The sequence below is a fragment of the Sminthopsis crassicaudata genome, chromosome 1, assembly GCF_048593235.1.
Source record: "Sminthopsis crassicaudata isolate SCR6 chromosome 1, ASM4859323v1, whole genome shotgun sequence".
NCBI lineage: Eukaryota > Metazoa > Chordata > Mammalia > Dasyuromorphia > Dasyuridae > Sminthopsis > Sminthopsis crassicaudata.
Window position 1 is genome coordinate 199,128,471 of NC_133617.1, and position 19,017 is coordinate 199,147,487.

The 19,017-nt window shown below is 33.6% G+C and overlaps 1 protein-coding gene across 4 annotated transcripts in view; it reads right to left on the reverse strand.

The window, feature by feature from the left end:
- Window positions 1-19,017, reverse strand: part of ZNF407 (zinc finger protein 407) — a 614,546-nt gene that overhangs the window by 557,905 nt on the left and 37,624 nt on the right. Inside the window, exon 2 of one of the 4 annotated variants that reach the window (XM_074273819.1) lies at window positions 124-194. The exons of the other annotated variants lie outside the window; for them this stretch is intronic. The gene's annotated coding sequence lies outside the window, so the exon portion shown is untranslated. The remainder of the gene's footprint in view (window positions 1-123; window positions 195-19,017) is intronic. 4 annotated transcript variants of the gene reach the window in all.

The following is a 19,017-nucleotide window of genomic DNA, read 5'->3' on the forward strand; positions in this document are numbered from 1 at the left end:
GGTCACTGAATCTGTTGGAATTAATTACTCTTACTTTATAATGTCTCTTGTAAGAAAGTTCAACAGTGAAGTAGAATTCATAATGCGATGTTCTGGTCTGAAAATTCATGTAACATTTCATACCTGTAGCACATCCAGCTCACAACTCTTAATTTTTAACAGGAATCTATTTTCTCTCCCTATAACCTATAAGCCTATAAAAGAAAAAAAAAAAAAAAATTAACTGGAAAAAATTCTCTACAGCAAGTTTCCCTGACAAAAATACCATTTCCAAGAAATTGATTCAAATTTATAAGAATATGAGTTATTCTTCGTGTTATAAATGGTCTAAGAATATGAAGAGGTATTTTTCAAAGAAAGAACCCCAAGCTATACATAATCATGTAGAAAAATACTCCACAGTAATGAACTGAACCAGCTACACTCTGGGAGCAAAAGAACTCTGGAAGGTGACTATGAACCACTACATAGAATTCCCAATCCCTCTATTTTTGTCTGCCTGAATTTTTTATTTCCTTCACAGGCTAATTGTACACTATTTCAAAATCTGACTTGCCCAGGGTCACACAGCTAGGAAGTGTTAAGTGTCTGAGACCACATCCAAACTCGGGTACTCCTGAATTCAGGGCTGGTGCTCTTTCCACTGTGCCACCTAGCTGCCCCCTTCCGACTCTTTTTGTACAGCAAAATAACTGTTTGGACATGTATACATATATTGTATTTAATTTATACTTTAACATATTTAACATGTATTGGTCAACCTATCATCAGGTGAAGGGAGTGGGGGGAAGGAGGGGAAAAATTGGAACAAAAGGTTTGGCAATTGTCAATGCTGTAAAATTACCCATGCATATATCTAGTAAATAAAAAGCTATAATAAAAAAATAAAATTTTTAAAAATGCTCTAAATCACTACTAATTAGAGAAGCACAAGTTAAAGCAATTCTGAGATTCTACATTGCTCCCAGATTGGCAAATATAACAAAAGAGGAAAATGATAAGTGCTGGAGGGACTGTACGAAGACAAGCACATTGATGGATTGTTGGTGGATACAACTATCCTAGAAAGCAATGAAGGGCTTTCAAGAAAATCAGGAAATAACAGATGTCAGCAGAAAATATATGATAAGAAAAGATGGACTAGCCAGTTTGGCACATAAAGGGTGCTTAATAAGTGCTTGTAGACTTGACTTGGCTAAATGAAAGGAAAAGATGAAAGGTTGACACCCCAAGAGCTCTACAGGTAGTATCATAATGCCAGCAAATTTTTTACAAAATGTTTTTAATACAAACAAGAAAATTAGAAGTTCACAAAGGGATATAAATGACAATTCTGTTATTCATTTATTGAATATACACTTTTAAAAAAATAACAGAAGTTCATGGGCCCACCTACACATGTTCTTCTTTTTGTCCTTGAAAATGAAATATTTATTTATGATGACTGTTAAATTCATAATAAAAAACAATTCAAAATAAAAAAATCAAAATTAAAAATGATTTAAGATTATTCATGAATCTACAAGCTCAATATGAGTCAACAAGTGGCAGAAGACAGGAGTTTCAAGCAATAAAGAGGTGATTGTCTCACTGTACCTGAATATATCTTAGTTAGATTATATCTGATAGATTCACTTCCACGAAGGATGTTGACAGATTGTAAACATATTGAAATGGGATCTTACAATGATGAAAGACCTCTTTTTTCATTGGGTACAATAACTATAGATGATTAGCCTAAAGAAAAAAATGAGTTCATGGAAGAAAGTAAATCTGAAAGGCAAAAATATAGAAAACAGATTTGACTCTGGCACGAGGCAGAACTAAGAACATGTTATAAATGAGCAATTTAGAATTAATGTGGGGGGAAAAAACTTCCTAACAGTTAAACTTACCCAAATATGCAACTGGATGCATATATAGGATATAAAAGCTTCCTCAGTGACCAGTCATCACAATTCCAAAGTTCTGTCCCTCCCAAAACTAAAATTCTGTGGTGCTTCTCATGTCCTCTTTAAGAACAAGAGTAAGACAAGTAATAGTATACTGATGACACCTGGTGGCCACTTCTTACAGGAAGATTCATCCTGCATGACTGGGAACAGCATTTAAGGAAAAAACCAAAGCATTATAAAGTAATATCTACCTGAATCTTTTATGTAACAGATTTCCTTGGCTGCATATAAATTTGAACTTCAGGAAGAAGGGGTCATTTTATGCCTTCTACTCACTTTTATCTCCCACATTTCTCTTCAGTTCCTCTTTTTCCCCCTCTCTTCACATTTGTTCAATCATATAATGACTTTAGACACAGACACTGAATACAAGTTCCAAAATGCACAGGACACACCCCCTTTACACTATTTTTTTCCACATACGCAAACCCTTTCTTACACACATTCTTAGTTCCTATTAAGTGACTGCCACATCCAAAGTGTTTTACTAAACACTTTTAAAATTAAAAAATGTTAAAAATGACAATCCTTTCCATCAAAAAGCTTAGAATGTATAGAAAAGGATAAAGACTTGATTTGAAAAAAATAACAAAATGGGGGCCAAAGAAAGAAAAGGGAAAAAAAATCCCAAAAAGTTCCCAAAAAGGGCTCTGAAAAGCACCTTGAGGAGGAAGAAAACATTTTCAACTAGGGAGGTTAGGGAGGTTGCCAGAAGAGGTAAAGCCTAAATGATTGTGAAAGACAAAATAAGAGGTGTGCATTCCAGGTATGGGGAGGAACAAATCTCAAAACACACATATAGGAAATAGCAAGATGAGTTCAGGGAAAAGCTAATGCTCCAAGAATATGGAGTATTTCTAGAGAAGTAATGTGAAATGAGACAATAGAAAAGTAGATCGAAGACAAATTGTGAAAAGTTTTAAATAATGGGTAAAAGAGTTTGCATTTTATTCCAGAAAGTTAGCACACAATATTTGGGAGGAAAAGCCTGATACCAGGCAACTGAAATACAGGTAGATTGCAATAAGTGGTCAAAGGACATGAACAAATAGTTCTCAAAAGAGAAATCATATGAAAGAAATCTAAATTATTAATAAGAGAAATAAAACCAAAACAACACTAAAGTTTTACATCACATCCTGCAACATTGGCAAAGATGACAAAAAATTGGAACTAGTCAATATTGGAGGTATTGTCAGATGATAGACACACTAATCTATTGCTGCTGGAGCTGTGAAACTATAATTTTGGAAAGCAATTGGTAATTATGCAAATAAATTGATTAAAATGTCCATGCCTTTTGACTCAGAGATTCCATTACTAGGCTTATACCTTAGGAAAACAACTGATGAGAAGAAAGTCCCAGTGTAAACCAAAATATTTATAGCAGTACGTTTTTTGATAATAAATTGGAAATAAAGTAGATGCCCATTAATTGGGGAATGGTTATACAAATTATAGACAAAAATGCATGGAAAATACTATGCTGTAAGTATGATACAGATATAAGATATAGAAAACCATGAAAGATCTGCAAAAACTAATTCACAGTGAAATAGAGCCAAGAAAACAATATACACAGTGATTACAACATATTTGAAAAGAGTCACTCAAAAAAAATCACACTTGCAAGAAAGATAAGAAGACATTTCCTCTGTCCCCCTTCAAGAGTGGAAAATCCACAAATACCATATATTGCACCTCTTTTCAGACTTTTTTTTTAATATATACTGATCAATTATTCTCGTCTTTTTCTTCTTTTCCTCCTTTTTTTGTACTTTAACTATAAAGTTCAAACTCGAATAACTGAAAGGATGGTAATGTATTAAAAGAAAACAGGAAGTTAGAGAAAGGAAAGAAGATTATGAATTCAATTTCAGATAGTCTTGAGTGTGAGACATCCAAAGATATTCTTGTAACCAATAATGAGTTGGAGACACAGAAAAGTTCAAGAAAAAGATTAGGGTTGATTATATAGGTTTAAAAGTCTTCTACATAAGTGATAAAGAACTCATGGAGATTACCAATAGACAAAGTAAAGAGAGAACAGAGCCAAAGACAAAGCTTAGAGACATGGACGATCATAAAGAAATAAGAACAACAAAAAAGAGCAATCAGGATGAAGAAAAGGTAGCAAAGTCATAAAATTCAAAGCATGGAAAAAAAAAAAAAAAAGGTATTTTAGAGAAAGGGAAGTTAACAAGGTAAAACACTGTAAGAAGGTTAAAGAGTAGAAAAGACAGATATAATAACAATGATTATGATGATGATGATGATGATGACAGTTAACATTTATATAGCCTTACTATAAGCCAAATGTGCTAAATACTTTACAAATACTATCTCATTTTATCCTCATAATCATCCTACAAGGTAAGTGTCATTATTATCCCCACTTAAAAGTTGAAGAAACTGAGGCAGGTAACTAAGGGCATAACAGTAAACAAAATAAAAATGGATAATCAGTAACATAAAAGCACCTATTACAAAGTCACGGGAAAGATCAAATGAGATAATATAAAGTGCTTATCAGAGTGCCTGGCAACCTAGAAGGTGCTTTATGTTTGTCTCTTTCCTTCCTTCCGGCCTGCCCCTTTCTCACTTACTCCCTCCTATTCCCTTTCTTCCTAACTGCTTATCTCTTTTTCTGCATCTTCTTTCTCTCTGCACATACATACATTAAAATGTTGGTCCCCTTTCTCTTTTCTGTCTCTCCCCTTCACAAAGACACTGTTCATCTCTCTGTCAGTTCAGAGACAGAAGAAACTTTAAAAATGTCTGACCTGAAAAGTTTAACACTCTCATTTTACATATGAAGGAAACCAGGCCCCTCAATCACAATGCTGGTTAATTAGGTAGAGCTAAAGGTCAAGTCTCTTAACTCTTGGAACTGCATTTCCCACTATACCTAACATGTTAGTTTAAAGAATGTCTCAAAATTAAAACTATTTGTAGCCACATGAAAAGGTGCTCCAAATCACTACTGATCAAAGAAATGCAAATTAAGACAATTCTGAGATACCACTAAACACCTGTCAGATTGGCTAAGATGACAGGAAAAAATAATGACAAATGTTGGAGGGGCTGTGAGAAAACTGGGACACTGACACATTGTTGGTGGAACTGTGAACTGATCCAACCATTCTGGAGAGCAGTATATTCAAAAAGTTATCAAACTGTGCGTACCCTTTGAGTAATCTTAAAGGAGGGAAAGGGACCCGTATGTGCAAAAATGTTTGTGGCAGTCCCCTTTATAGTGGCAAGGAACTGGAAACTGAGTGGATGCCCATCAATTGGAGAATGGCTGAATAAATTATGGTATGTGAATGCTATGGAATACTATTATTCTATAAGAAAAGACCATCAGGATGATTTCAGAGAGGCTTGGAGAGACTTACATGAACTCATGCTGAGTAAAATGATCAGAACCAGATCATTATACACAACAAGACTATATGACAATCAATTCGGATGGATTTGGCTCTCTTCAACACTGAGATGATTCAAACCAGTTCCACTTGTGCAGTAATGAAGAGAGCCATCTACACCCAGAGAACTCTCTCTGTTGTTATTTGCTTTCATTATGTTTTCTTTCTCAGTTTTTCTTTTTCTTCTTTCTTGATCTGATTTTTCTTGTGCAACAAGGTAAGTGTATAAATATGTATTGGATCTAACATGTATTTCAATATATTTAACATGGATTGGACTACTTGCCAACTAGGCGAGGGAGTGGGGGAAGGAGGGGAAATTTTTGGAACAAAAGATTATTCAAGGGTCAATGTTGGAAAAATTATCCATACATGTGCTTTGTAAATAAAAAGCTTTAATTAAAAAAAAGAAAGAATAAGTCTCAATAAGATAGGAATAAAAGATTTCATCTCATATTTACATAGTCCAAAAGTCAGTCCTAAAGCCTTAATTACATGCCCATAATGTGCCAAGTACTCTACTGAGTGCCAGAGATACAAAAAAAAGGGTGGGCGTGGGGGAGAGGGGGGAAGGGAGAGAGGAAAAGTCTCTCCTCTGTAGGACTTGGAATCTAGTTTGTTTAAAAACAACAACTTTCCTCAAAATTTTAGGAAGTGGACTCTGATTATGGGAGCTGGAAGAAACCTAATCTTACCTAGTCCAAACCTCTGATTCTGGAGATAAGAAAAATAAGGCAAAAAGGCCCGTATCTTCTGATAAGTCTTGTGGCCATACAATTACACTATAAGAAGTATTATCAGGGCAGCTAGGTGGCAGAGTGGATAGAGCACTGGCCCTAAAGTCAGGAGAACCTGAGTTCAAAGCTAGTCTCAGATACTTCCTAACTGTGTGACCCTGGGCAAGTCACTTAACCTCAATTGCTTCAGGGGAAAAAAATTATCAGACCTGTTTATTAGATGAAGAAACTGATGCTTCGAGCAGCTAAGTGACTAAGTGTATTATATAATAAAAGAAGAGAGACAAATACTCAAAAACAAATGGAATGGCTCTTAATTTTATAAAAGCACAATACCCCGCCCAAAAAAAAAAAAAAATTACCAAGTCTTTGGGTTTATCATTATGTGATCTACCCATGATTGGCTTATTCAAAGATAGCTGAAGTCTACTTAACTCAGACTGATATATTTCTAAAAAGCTGCTTAATGCTGAGTGAAATGAGCAGGACCAGGAGATCATTACATACTTCAACAACAATACTATATGAGAATCAATTCTGATGGACTTGGCCCTGTTCAACAATGAGATGAATCAAATCAGTTCCAATAGAACAGTAATGAACTGAACCAGCTACACCCAGTGAAAGACCTCTGGGAGATGACTATGAACCACTACATAGAATTCTCAATCCCTCTATTTTTGTCCGCCTGCATTTTGGATTTCCTTTACAGGCTAATTATATACTATTTCAAAATCCAATTCTTTTTGAACAGCAAAACAACTGTTTGGTCATGTATACATATATTGTATTTAATTTATACTCTAACATAGTTAACATGTATTGGTCAACCTGCCATCTGTGGGGGGGAAGGGGGGAAGGAGGGGAAAAATTAGAACAAAAGGTTTGGCAATTGTCAATGTTGTAAAATTACCCATGCATATATCTGGTAAATAAAAACTATTAAAATATAAAATAAATAAATAAACATAAATGAAATTTCTAACTGGGGGGGAAAAAAGCTGCTTAAGCTTTTAGAATGTATTGTTTTATTTCTTAGAGTAACTTGAATGGCATGAAGTAGTCAAGGTACTCACAAAACTTATAGTTAGATCAAATGTATGTAGCTTTCTCTGGGCCTTGAAATTGTAGACCCAACTATCAAAAGATAGGCTCCCCCCCATGAAGGCACAGTGAAGAACTTTTAGGTGAAGAACAATAGCAAAAAAGAGAAACAATATTGCTATCAGCATAGACTTCATTGCACAATATAGAAAGGAAAAGGATGAGGATCTTGGTGGGGGGAGAGGAGCCTGGTACAGAAGTCCAACAATTTAGAGATGGGAGGCTTCAATTATCCAGATGTTGGCTGCTCTGTCAAAAGCAGAACAGTGAATACTTTTTTAATTTTCCCTAAAAAGAACTTCTGCATAAATATGGATCTGAATCTTACTGAATAAGAATCAAATAATTACTGATGTGGAAATAATGGGAACCCTCCATCTTAGAACTGCTGATAGAAAAGGCAAAGAAAGGTTGGACATGTCTGACATATTTTGGGGAAAATAAATACAAAAGTTCACTGAATAAACAAAGAGAATTCTATGGACTAAAACTCCAAAAGAAAGAATGGAAAGTTTCCAACAATTAAATTCTGAAGATAAAAGGGAAATAACTCCAAAAGGGAAAAAAAAGAGAAATTCATTAAAAGGTTGGTGCACAACACACATAGAATTAATAAATGGACTAAGACTTTTAGGGAAAATGCACAGAAATTGAAAGTAAGGACAAATAAATGAGGATGAGTCAATTTATCAACAAGCTTTTAAGTTCACTGTGCTAGAGAGTAGGAATAAAAAAGCAAAAATGAAACAGTCCCTGCCCTCAAGGAATTTATATTTTATCAAGGAAGACAATATAGACACAAACATATACACCACACACTCTCAACATAACCAAAACTGACCTCATTATTTTCCCTCTCCAAATCATCTCTTCCTAACTTTCCTATTACTATTACCACCATTCTCCAGTTACTCAAACCCCCAACCTAGGTGTCATCTTCCATTCCTCACTCTCTCACCTCCCATATTCAGTTTCATCTTTGCAACATTTCTATATGCCCTCTCTTCTCTCTTCTGACCCTGGCATCCCCCATGCCAGGCATCCACCTCATGCCAAGAGTAAGTAACTTGCTAATTGCCTAAAGTCTCTCTCTGCTCAGCTGTCAAATTTATTTTCCCACAACACAGATCTTGCTGAATCATCACCATCCCTGACTTAATAAACTCCAGAAACTCCTTAAGACCTCCACGATCAAATATAAAATCCTGCTTCATATCCAAAGTCCTTCACACCCCTAATTCCCTCAACTTTCCAGAATTATTAAATCTATTCTATTTCTCTCCACTGTCCCAACTCTGATGTGACACTGACAATTCTTGTCATTTCCCAAACACATTCCATCTCCCAAGTATTTTTCACTGATTGTCACCCATACCTGGAATGTTACCTACTGGCTTCCTTGACTTCCTTCAAATCCTAATTTAAATCTCACCTTCTATGAGTTTTTCTCAATTCCCCTTAATTCCAGAGCCTTCTTTTGTTAATAAAGGATAATGTATATTCTGTAGCTTGTCTGCACATAATTTGTTCAACTCCACTGGAGCAGGGACTGTCTTTTACCTCTTTGTATCCCCAGGACTTAGCACATTGTCAGGCACTTAATAAATGGTTTTGACTAATTGATTCATGAAAGAAGTGGCACTGAGTTGAACTTTGAAGGAAATTGTTGTCATCCAATATTCTAGGTGACCCCATTTTGGAGTTTTCTTCAGAAAGATATTGGAATGGTTTGCCATTGGTTCTCTATCTAGCTCAGGGACCCACCCAGAGTCAGAAAGCCAATAAGTATCTGAGGGAAGATTTGAACTCAGGAAGATGAGTCTTCCTAATTCCAAACTCAATGCTCTACAAATTACACCACCAACCTGCCCTTCAAGGACATTAGGGATTGTAAGAGATAAAATTTAATGGGTTTGTATATAATTCTAGAGATAGCAGAGTTACCAGAGTATACTGGAGCTACCGATTGGAAAGGGTAGAGACTAGAAGTAGGTAGACCACATAAATTGTTATTTCAGCAGTCGAGATGAGAGGTGAGTGGAAAGAAGGGAACCATGCTGCAAAGGCAAAAGCTTTAAGATCTTCTTCCATGTTTGTTTTCTCCTAAGCGAAGGGAATACAGCCTCTTCAACCTCACAAATGTTAAAAGTTTAAGAGTCTTGGTATCCCAGAATTTCCAGATCTGAGTTGCAGGCCAGGCATAGTAGCTTCAATATCTTAAAGAGTAGAGAAATTTTTTGCTCCAGGCCCACAGATATGATCCTGCCTCTGGATATGAATATGGTGGAACTGATTCTATGTAAGAACTGAACAAAGTTTTAAGCCTACGCCCCTAGAAATCACGTGGCTGCATTATTCTTCAACTATAAGCATATTGCTTCGCATTAAGGAAAAAAACATATTGATGTCGATAATTGACATAATGGCATGTTTTTCTAATTTAAATACCTATAATGGTGAAGACTGTTTCCTAATGTACAAGTTGTTCACTGGAACTTAATATATAATAATAGTAGGCATATAATCTCTACATCCCAGCTCCCAATGACTTAAAGTTGTTAAGTGAAATAAAATCATGATAGGAATGTCAATTTAACTATTCAATATAAGAACAGCTAGTTCTTATATTTGACCACAAAGATTTCCAGGGACTATGCCATGGGGCAATTAATCCACTTTTGGATCTCCCACCAAAGTCCTCATTGGTGAATAAGTGAGTTCACATATTCTATTATATCTAACCAACCCCAGATCAGACCATGATCCAGTCATCTACTAACCCATATTCTAGAAAACTAATTCCTGTTGCAGAATAAGCCATACCTCCTCCCATTCTTGCTTGGGAAATAAAAATCAAATCAATACTATTATTTATACAATGCTTGGTGACTTCACTCATCATTCCCAAAACATCCTTTTATGCCCACCATTCCCTCCCTATATGTACTGTTTCATCTTATAATAGGCTCTTTGAGGGTAGTATCTGACTCATCTGTTTTAGTTTAGCACAGTGCCTAGAACATAATAATTAGCTCTTTAAAATGTTTTTCTTTCATCCATGTTATTAATTATAAGTATCTAGTTTAGATTTTTTCCTCTAAATCAAAGATAGTATAACATTTAAAAAAAAATTTTGTAATACAATTAAAAGGTATAACATATTACTGTAGAAGAAAACAATGAGAAATAATTATTTTAATATCAAATATGTAAAGAAAAAATTAAAAACATGATATGCATATTCATATTAAAAAGCAACTTAACATTCAACCATCTTGATTATGATTGATTAATACTAATATTTAAGTGTTTGTCCTTTAAAAAAAAAAAGCATTAAATTTATTCTAGTGACAAATTAGGAATATTTGCCAAAATTTTGCCTAAAGAACAAAACTTTGTTATTCAAAAAGATAATCAGATAAAGTCAGAAATCAATAATAATTCTTTCCAAAAAATTTTTTTAAAAACTGTGCTTTGCAATTACTTGCGGTTTTGCTGAGTTTTTAATTCTCCAAAGAATTCAAAGAATTGTTAATGGAATAGAAAAAAAAAAAAAAAAAAGAAATAGAATAAAAGAATGGGGGAATAAAGTGGAAAATATGTGAATTCAATGCCAATAAAAGCAGACACATACAATCTCATGTATCTTGAGCCATTTGTAAAAAAGGTTGTTTTATTATCAATGTAACTAATCACAATGAAGCCATCTCTTACAACCAAAGACATTATAATGAATTTTCTTTACAGCTACAGAGAAATGAGATTTGCTGTTCCTTATCAAACTAGAATAGGCTATATAAATTCTTCTTCATATTTATTGTTAAATGTAATTTTATCTATAAAATAATCCATGAAATATTAAAAACTGAAACACAGAATTTATATCCTTTACTTAATTTAGTTTAAACGGTCTATTCACTAAAAAAGGGGGAGGAGAAGGGAGAGTAAGGTTACATATAATATATCCCTAACTTTCTCCTTTAAGCATTTCCATTAGAAATCTTTATTCAAAAGAATTTATAACAGCCATTTTTAAAAAATCATTCAGTGATCAAAGTTAGTATTTCTTAAATTTATTTTAATTTACCTGGAAAACAAGAGAAGGGAGAGGTATATGGGATATTAATGAAGAAGAATAAAGAAAAAACCCATTAAAAAAGAATCAAACAGAAAAATGTTTAACATAATTAAACAGAAAAAAACAAATGAAGTATCTCCTCTACTTATCTATTTGTTACTGATAATCAAAGTAATTATGTATACTAATAAAGGTCATTTTGTAATTCCATGATAATTCCACTGCAATAGTAAAGCTTATTTTTTATAATGCATTATTCAATCTAAGAACTGACACTAAAATAAATAAATGAGCAAAATCTCATCAAATAAACTATACCCAACTCCAAGTTCTGCTTTAATGTAGCTGAGTACTAACACTCAGATTATGGAAACAAACAAACAAACAAACAACAAAAAAAAAAAACAGTGGCAGATTTTACTATTCTGGAAAGATTTCCAATTCAGTCCCAGGAACAGACCACATATTCTATCAAGATCTATTCCAGCAAAATATGAGCCGCTCTTTTTCAGTAGGCCAACAGGCAGGTAATGAAATCTCTGCCTGTTTAAAAACAAGATTCTAAGGAATCCATAAGCTTCATCAGACTGCCCACATCCATTACACAAAGAAAAATGTTAAGAATCCCTGAAATAGAGGAAATAAATTTATATCATTACTGACATTTTAACTATGGGGAAAAAAATCTAAAAGATGTCAAGAAGTTACAGCTAGAGTAAAATGAGCAGGACCAGGGGATCATTATATAATTCAACAACATATTACATATAATTTCAACATCATATATGATGATCAATTCTGATGGATGTGGCCCTCTCCAACAATGAGATGAACCAAATCAGTTCAAATAGAGCAATAATGAACTGAACCAGCTACACCCAGCGAAAGACCTCTGGGAGATGACTATGAACCACTACATAGAATTTCCAATCCCTCTATTTTTGTCCGCCTGCATTTTGGATTTCCTCCACAGGCTAAATGTACACTATTTCAAAGTCCAATTCTTTTTGTTTAGCAAAACAACTATTTGGTCATGTATACATATATTGTATTTAATTTATACTCTAACATAGTTAACATGTATTGGTCAACCTGCCATCTGTGGGGGGGAAGGGGGAAGGAGAGGAAAAATTAGAACAAAAGGTTTGGCAATTGTCAATGTTGTAAAATTACCCATGCAAATATCTGGTAAATAAAAACAATTAAAAGAGGGAAAAAAAAAAAAAAAAAAAAGAAAGAAAAAGTTACAGCTAAATGAAATTTTTTATGAGTTCTTCATACACAAGTAAATTAATGGATTTGTTTCTTCAGGTATCCAAAGCTAACAAGATCATTTCATAGGATACTTGGTCATTACAAATTGCAGTACTTATAATTAGTATAAACAAAAAATGAGTGCAGCTTATATGCCAATTTCTGTTACAAAAGATAAATGAAGTACAATAATTCTATTCTAAAAAGAATAATTTTTTGATAAGACCTTCCAAAGGAAAAAAAGAGTTTAATATTTGGTGACTTCAATGCAAGAGTGGACCACAAAATGCTATAGTATTTGGTGACTTTGATACAATGGAAGGCAGCAGCAACTTTTGGAAAATATGGTTCAGAATTAAGAAATAAAACCAGCCAATGGATATCTTACTGAAGATGAGATTCAGAAAGCACAGGAATTGACAAGTATCATATAACTTTTTAAATCAATCAACCAACAAGCATTATAATGTTCCTACTATGTTCTAGGGCTATAAATTTGACAATCTCTAATCAAAGAAAATGAAATTAGCTATGTCTTACTTAATAATCAAGAGTCTCAGTGAGTCATTTCTAAAATACCTGTCAGAGCAAAGACTTAGATACCAAAAATAAGGTAAGATAAAGATAAGGAAATATGGTAGATCATTAAAAGTTTCAACATAATATATGCAAACACACTATTGTTGCCAATAAATGGCAAATAATAAAGGAATATACAGACCACATGTTATTTTAATCACTTACTAAACAAGTATAACATAAGTAAAGCTACTAGTCACAACAAATAAACCAATAGTCTAGAAACCATCTTAGAAAGCAAATATCTGATCTCCTTATCAAGAATTGAAGCATAGCAAACAAGAACAAAATCAGCTTAAAATATAAATTTATTTGCAAAACATCATGGAGAATCTAAGCAGTACAGTCTCAAAATGGTTAGAAGTTAAGAGTGGAAGAACAAATAAGTTTTCAAAAAGCTTGACAAAGAAATACAATTAAACTAAATCATGTCAATACAACTTACATATGAAACAGGAAAAACAAAAAACTTAATGAGAAAATAATCATCAATTTTTTCTAATAAACTATGTTGTTCTTCAATGACAGTAAATCTACTATACTAGAATCTGACATCTTTGTTCCTAACATGCTACATGAGAAAGTAGAAATGACATCAAAATTGATTGTTAAGGAAAGCTAGATAAGAGGGAGAATAGGAGAAAGAAAGAGACAGAGACAGAGATATTGATTGACTTGTAAGGGCATTAAGGGAAAGATTTCCAAGACAAATGGAAGAAAGCAAGATATTAAATATGCACCAGAAGAAGAAAAAACACACCCAACTTTTAATACAAGATTGAGAGGAGCTGAAAAATCACATGTGCCTTATTTCTTACCTCTTAAAAAAATGTAACAATGTGTTACACAAGTATCAAGACAAAGCTAGATGAGATGAAAAAGAAACTGGCAGACTCTAGAAAATAATATTCTACAGCAAGATACAGGGAATACAAGATCATATTGTTTATTTTTTTTAATTACTGAGATTACATTTGTAAAATAATTTAATTCAAGGAAGCAAAATGGAGTCCTTACTACATATTTTCTTTATTAGGTATTTTTCAACAAGGCATATCCTATGTATACATTAAGATGCAACAAAATTCCTTAATGAAACAAGACAAATAATTTGGTCTGGAAATACTTTTACTACTAATTTAGTGAAAGCAAAAAAATGAGAGATATAAGCTTACATAGGAATTTGCTAATGTCATGTAAGATATATAGACTATAGTCCAAATAAAAGCAAAAATGCCTGTAAATGGCAAAATCCTGTAGGTGTTCCTTATTTGCAGATGATGTTGATTGTATCAAGCCCTGGATTGAAATACATTCCTCTTTGAGCAATTTGGAACTATACCCAAAAAGTTATCAAACTGTGCATACCCTTTAATCCAGCAGTGCTACTACTGGGCTTATATCCCAAAGAAATACTAAAGAGGAGAAAGGGACCTGTGTGTGCCAAAATGTTTGTGGCAGCTCTTTTTGTAGTGGCTAGAAAATGGAAAATGATTGGATGCCCATCAATTGGAGAATGGTTGGGTAAATTATGGTATATGAAGGTTATGGAATATTATTACTCTTTAAGAAATGACCAGCAGGATGTATACAGAGAGGTTTGGAGAGACTTACATGAACTGATGCTAGAGTGAATTGAGCAGAACCAGAAGATCACTATACATTTCAACAACAATATTGTATGAAGATATATTCTAATTGAAGTGGATATCTTCAACATAGAGAAGATCCAATTCAGTTCCAGTTGATCAATGATGGACAGAAACAGCTACACCCGGAGAAGGAACACTGGGAAATTAGTGTAAAATGTTTGCACTATTGTCTTTCTTCCCAGGTTACTTATACCTTCGGAATCCAATTCTTACAATGCAACAAGAAATTTTGTTTTACACACATATATTGTATCTAGGATATACTGTAACACATTTATTATGTATGGGATTGCCTGTAATCTAGGGGAGGGAGTAGAGCGAGGGAGGGAAAAATTTGGAAAAGTGAATACAAGGGATAATGTTGTAAAAAAAAAAAAAAAATTACCCATGCTTATGTACTGTCAAAAAAAATTATAATTATAAAATTAATATAAAAAAAACCATTCCTCCTAAATGATATCTAATATCATCATCATCATCATTTTCATCTTTGTCAAAACTAGTATTTCTTTATCCCCAAGTACTAAGCTCTTTATAATATTATCACACTTTAGAAACAGCAATCTTATGTATTAGCTTCCATTATTATCCCCATTTTACAAGTGAAGAAACTGAGGCAAAGACTAAGTGATTTACCCAGAGTCATACAGCAAGTGTCTAAAGCCAGATGTCAATTCATGATTTCAGCCCTAGGACTCTATTCACTGCTCCATCCAGCTACCTCTGGATCTAAAATCCCCCACTCAGAATCTGATCCAACTATACACACAAGAAAGAAGAATATGAAGAATAATAACTGTCTAAAAAATTGGTTTTTTTCCTTTGTGTTTCTTTTTTATTTCTTGTTCTAAAGGCTGGTTAATAGAGCAAATAAGAGATGAGAGATATATTTTGAAACTAAAAGTGATATAAAAATAAAAGATGCAAATACAAAATTAAAAACATCCCATTGGAGAGCAGGCTGGGCTGCTTCCACTTAACAAAGTAAAAGGTATTTTTACTGACCATCAGGCTTCTCATAAAAGCAATGGTCTATCTTTTCAATATAAGCCTTTTTTTTGGAATTGCTACATGAAAGTAAGATAGAACAATACTTCTTTTTGAAGAACTAAAGATAATCAAGACAGAAAGCAAGGAAAAGCTGCAAGGTGATGTGATCAGGATAAAAACAACATGTAACCAATGAAAAACCCTGAATGGTATAATATAGCATGCTTTCCCAAAATTTGTTATCTTTCTTTACTATTTCTGAAATAAATTATTTACTTATTTCTGAAATAATTATTTCTGAAATTCCATCTGACTTTTCCTCTCTAACTTCTTACATAGAGGAAAAGATGTTTACTTACTCCTGTTCCTTAAAACTTCCAGAATCTGAGGCAGCTAGATGGTGCAATGAATTGAGAACTAGCTCTGAAGTCAGGAGGAACTGAGTTAAAATCTGACCTCAGACATTTAATACTTCCTAGCTGTGTGACCCTGGCCAAGTCACTTAACCCCAATTGCCTCAACAAAAAAACAAAAACAAAAAAAACCTTACAGAATCTGATTTCCTAGCCTTGTGACCCTGGGCAAGTCACCTAACCCCAACTGCTTCAGCAAAAAAAAAAAAAAAAAAAAGAATCTGATTTTGTTTTTTTCTTTTCTTCAAAGATATAGATCAAGATCCTTCTATAATTGAATAGATTTTGTTTGAGAATTGCAGCAAGTGAAAAATTTATCACTCTGTAATTAACCAGGTGATGTCTTTCTAAATTTGGAAGACTAGCTCTTATATAATAACTACAGTCTGTCATTAGGCCTAAACCTTCTATAATTGGATTAATGAATCAATTTTCTTCTTGCTTTCTTGGTGCCCTTTAAAAAAAAAAAAAAGTTGAGGGTTTTTATTCAGTTGGAATTTATTAAGGTTTATGATTTGTAATAATAGAATAGCCACCTCACTTAATTCCATTTACTTCACAATAACTCACTCTCTTTTGTTGATCTACAGAAGAAAGTGAAATCCAAATAGGTTTGATGATATGGTCAAAATCCCAAAGGTAGGCAAGCAGACCACACGGAATGAGGATCTAAATCCTCCACTTCTAGGTCTAAATCACTGAAATGTCAGCAATGTAGCTAGATTTTCTAAAAAGGATGTACAGAAAGACAGGACAAGAAGGAAGACAGGTGAATGGTAGGAGAGGGGTAATCTGTTCTAGCAGAGTAAGTACTGACATCAATGAGATAATGAAGGTAATGAAGTATAAGAATTGTGTAAGATTAGGAACAAAATATTGGCAGAAGTTTCTATCATATTGCTTCCTAGATTAGCTCCAATGAGTCACTCCTTAGATTTTTCTTTTCCATGAATTTACATCCTATATGATTTTTCTATTTTTTTTCATGTAATACCAGAAAGTATTAGTGATAAAACAAAGTAAATTAAGAAGCTGAAACTATGATTTCATTAATATCAGGAGCTCCCCAAAGAGAAAATTCTCTGATAAATCGCTTTCTCTGCAACTTACACTGTTAGAAAGCCATCTACAACACTCATATGGCAAGTGATTCATCCTGGATCAAACAATCAGTACTTGTGAGAAGTAGGGAGTTGAACCCATGTTTTCCTGACTTCAAGGCCAACCACGTATCTAATACATCATATCTGCTGCTTCTGGTGATTTTTTTTTTTTTTTAATGCTAGCCATTTTATAATAGCCTTTTTAAAAAACTAGGACAAACTTAACAAAAAACAAATTTATTATACTATTTTATGTTTATGTACATGACTTTTTTTTAATTTTTATTTTATTTTATAATTATTACTTTTTTTTTGACAGTACATATGCATGGGTAATTTTTTACAATATTATCCCTTGCACTTACTTCTATTCAGATTTTTTCCCTTCCTCCCCAACCCCCTCCCTCAGATGTCAGGCAGTCTTATACATGTTAAATATATTACAGTATATTCTAGATACAATATATGTGTGTAGAACCGAATTTCTTGTTGCACAGGAAGAATTGGATTCAGAAGGTAAAAATAACAGTTTACACTCATTTCCCAGTGTTCCTTTTCTGGATGTAGCTGATTCTGTCCATCATTAATCAATTGGAATTGGATTAGCTCTTCTCTATGTTGAAGATATCCACTTCCATCACCATACATCCTTGTACAGTATCATTGTTGAAGTGTATAATGATCTTCTGGTTCTGCTCGTTTCACTTAGCATCAGTTGATGTTAGTCTCTCCAAGCCTCTCTGTATTTCTCCTGTTGGTCATTTCTTACAGAACAATAATATTCCATAACCTTCATATACCATAATTTACCCAACCATTCTCCAATTGATGGACATCCATTCATCTTCCAGCTTCTAGCCACTATGAAAAGGGCTGCCACACACATTTTGGCACATACAGGTCCCTTTCCCTTCTTTAGTATTTCCTTGGGATATAAGCCCAGTAGTAGCACTGCTGGGTCAAAGGGTATGCACATTTTGATAACTTTTTGGGCATAATTCCAGATTGCTCTCCAGAATGATTGGATTCTTTCACAACTCCACCAACAATGCATCAGTGTCCCAGTTTTCCCACAGCCCCTCCAACATTCATCGTTATTTGTTCCTGTCATCTTAGCCAATCTGACAGGTGTGTAATGATATCTCAGAGTTGCCTTAATTTGCATTTCTCTGATCAATAGTTATTTGGAACACTCTTTCATATGAGTGGAAATAGTTTTAATTTCATCATCTGAAAATTGTCTGTTCATATCCTTTGACCATTTATCAATTGGAGAATGGCTTGATTTCTTATAAATTAAAGTCAATTCTCTGTATATTTTGGAGATGAAGCCTTTATCAGAACCTTTAACTATAAAAATGTTTTCCCAATTTGTTACTTCCCTTCTAATCTTGTTTGCATTAGTTTTGTTTGTGCAGAAACTTTTTTAATTTGGTGTAATCAAAATTTTCTATTTTCTGATCAATAATGGTCTCTAGTTCTCCCTTGGACACAAACTCCTTCCTCCTCCACAAGTCTGAGAGGTAAACCACCCCATGTTCCTCCAATTTATTTATGATTTTGTTCTTTATGCCTAAATCTTGGACCCATTTTGATCTAAACTTAGTATGTGGTGTTAAATGTGGGTCCATGCCTAGTTTCTGCCATACTAATTTCCAGTTTTCCCAGCAGTTTTTGTCAAATAATGAATTCTTATCCCAAAAGTTTGGATCTTTGGGTTTGTC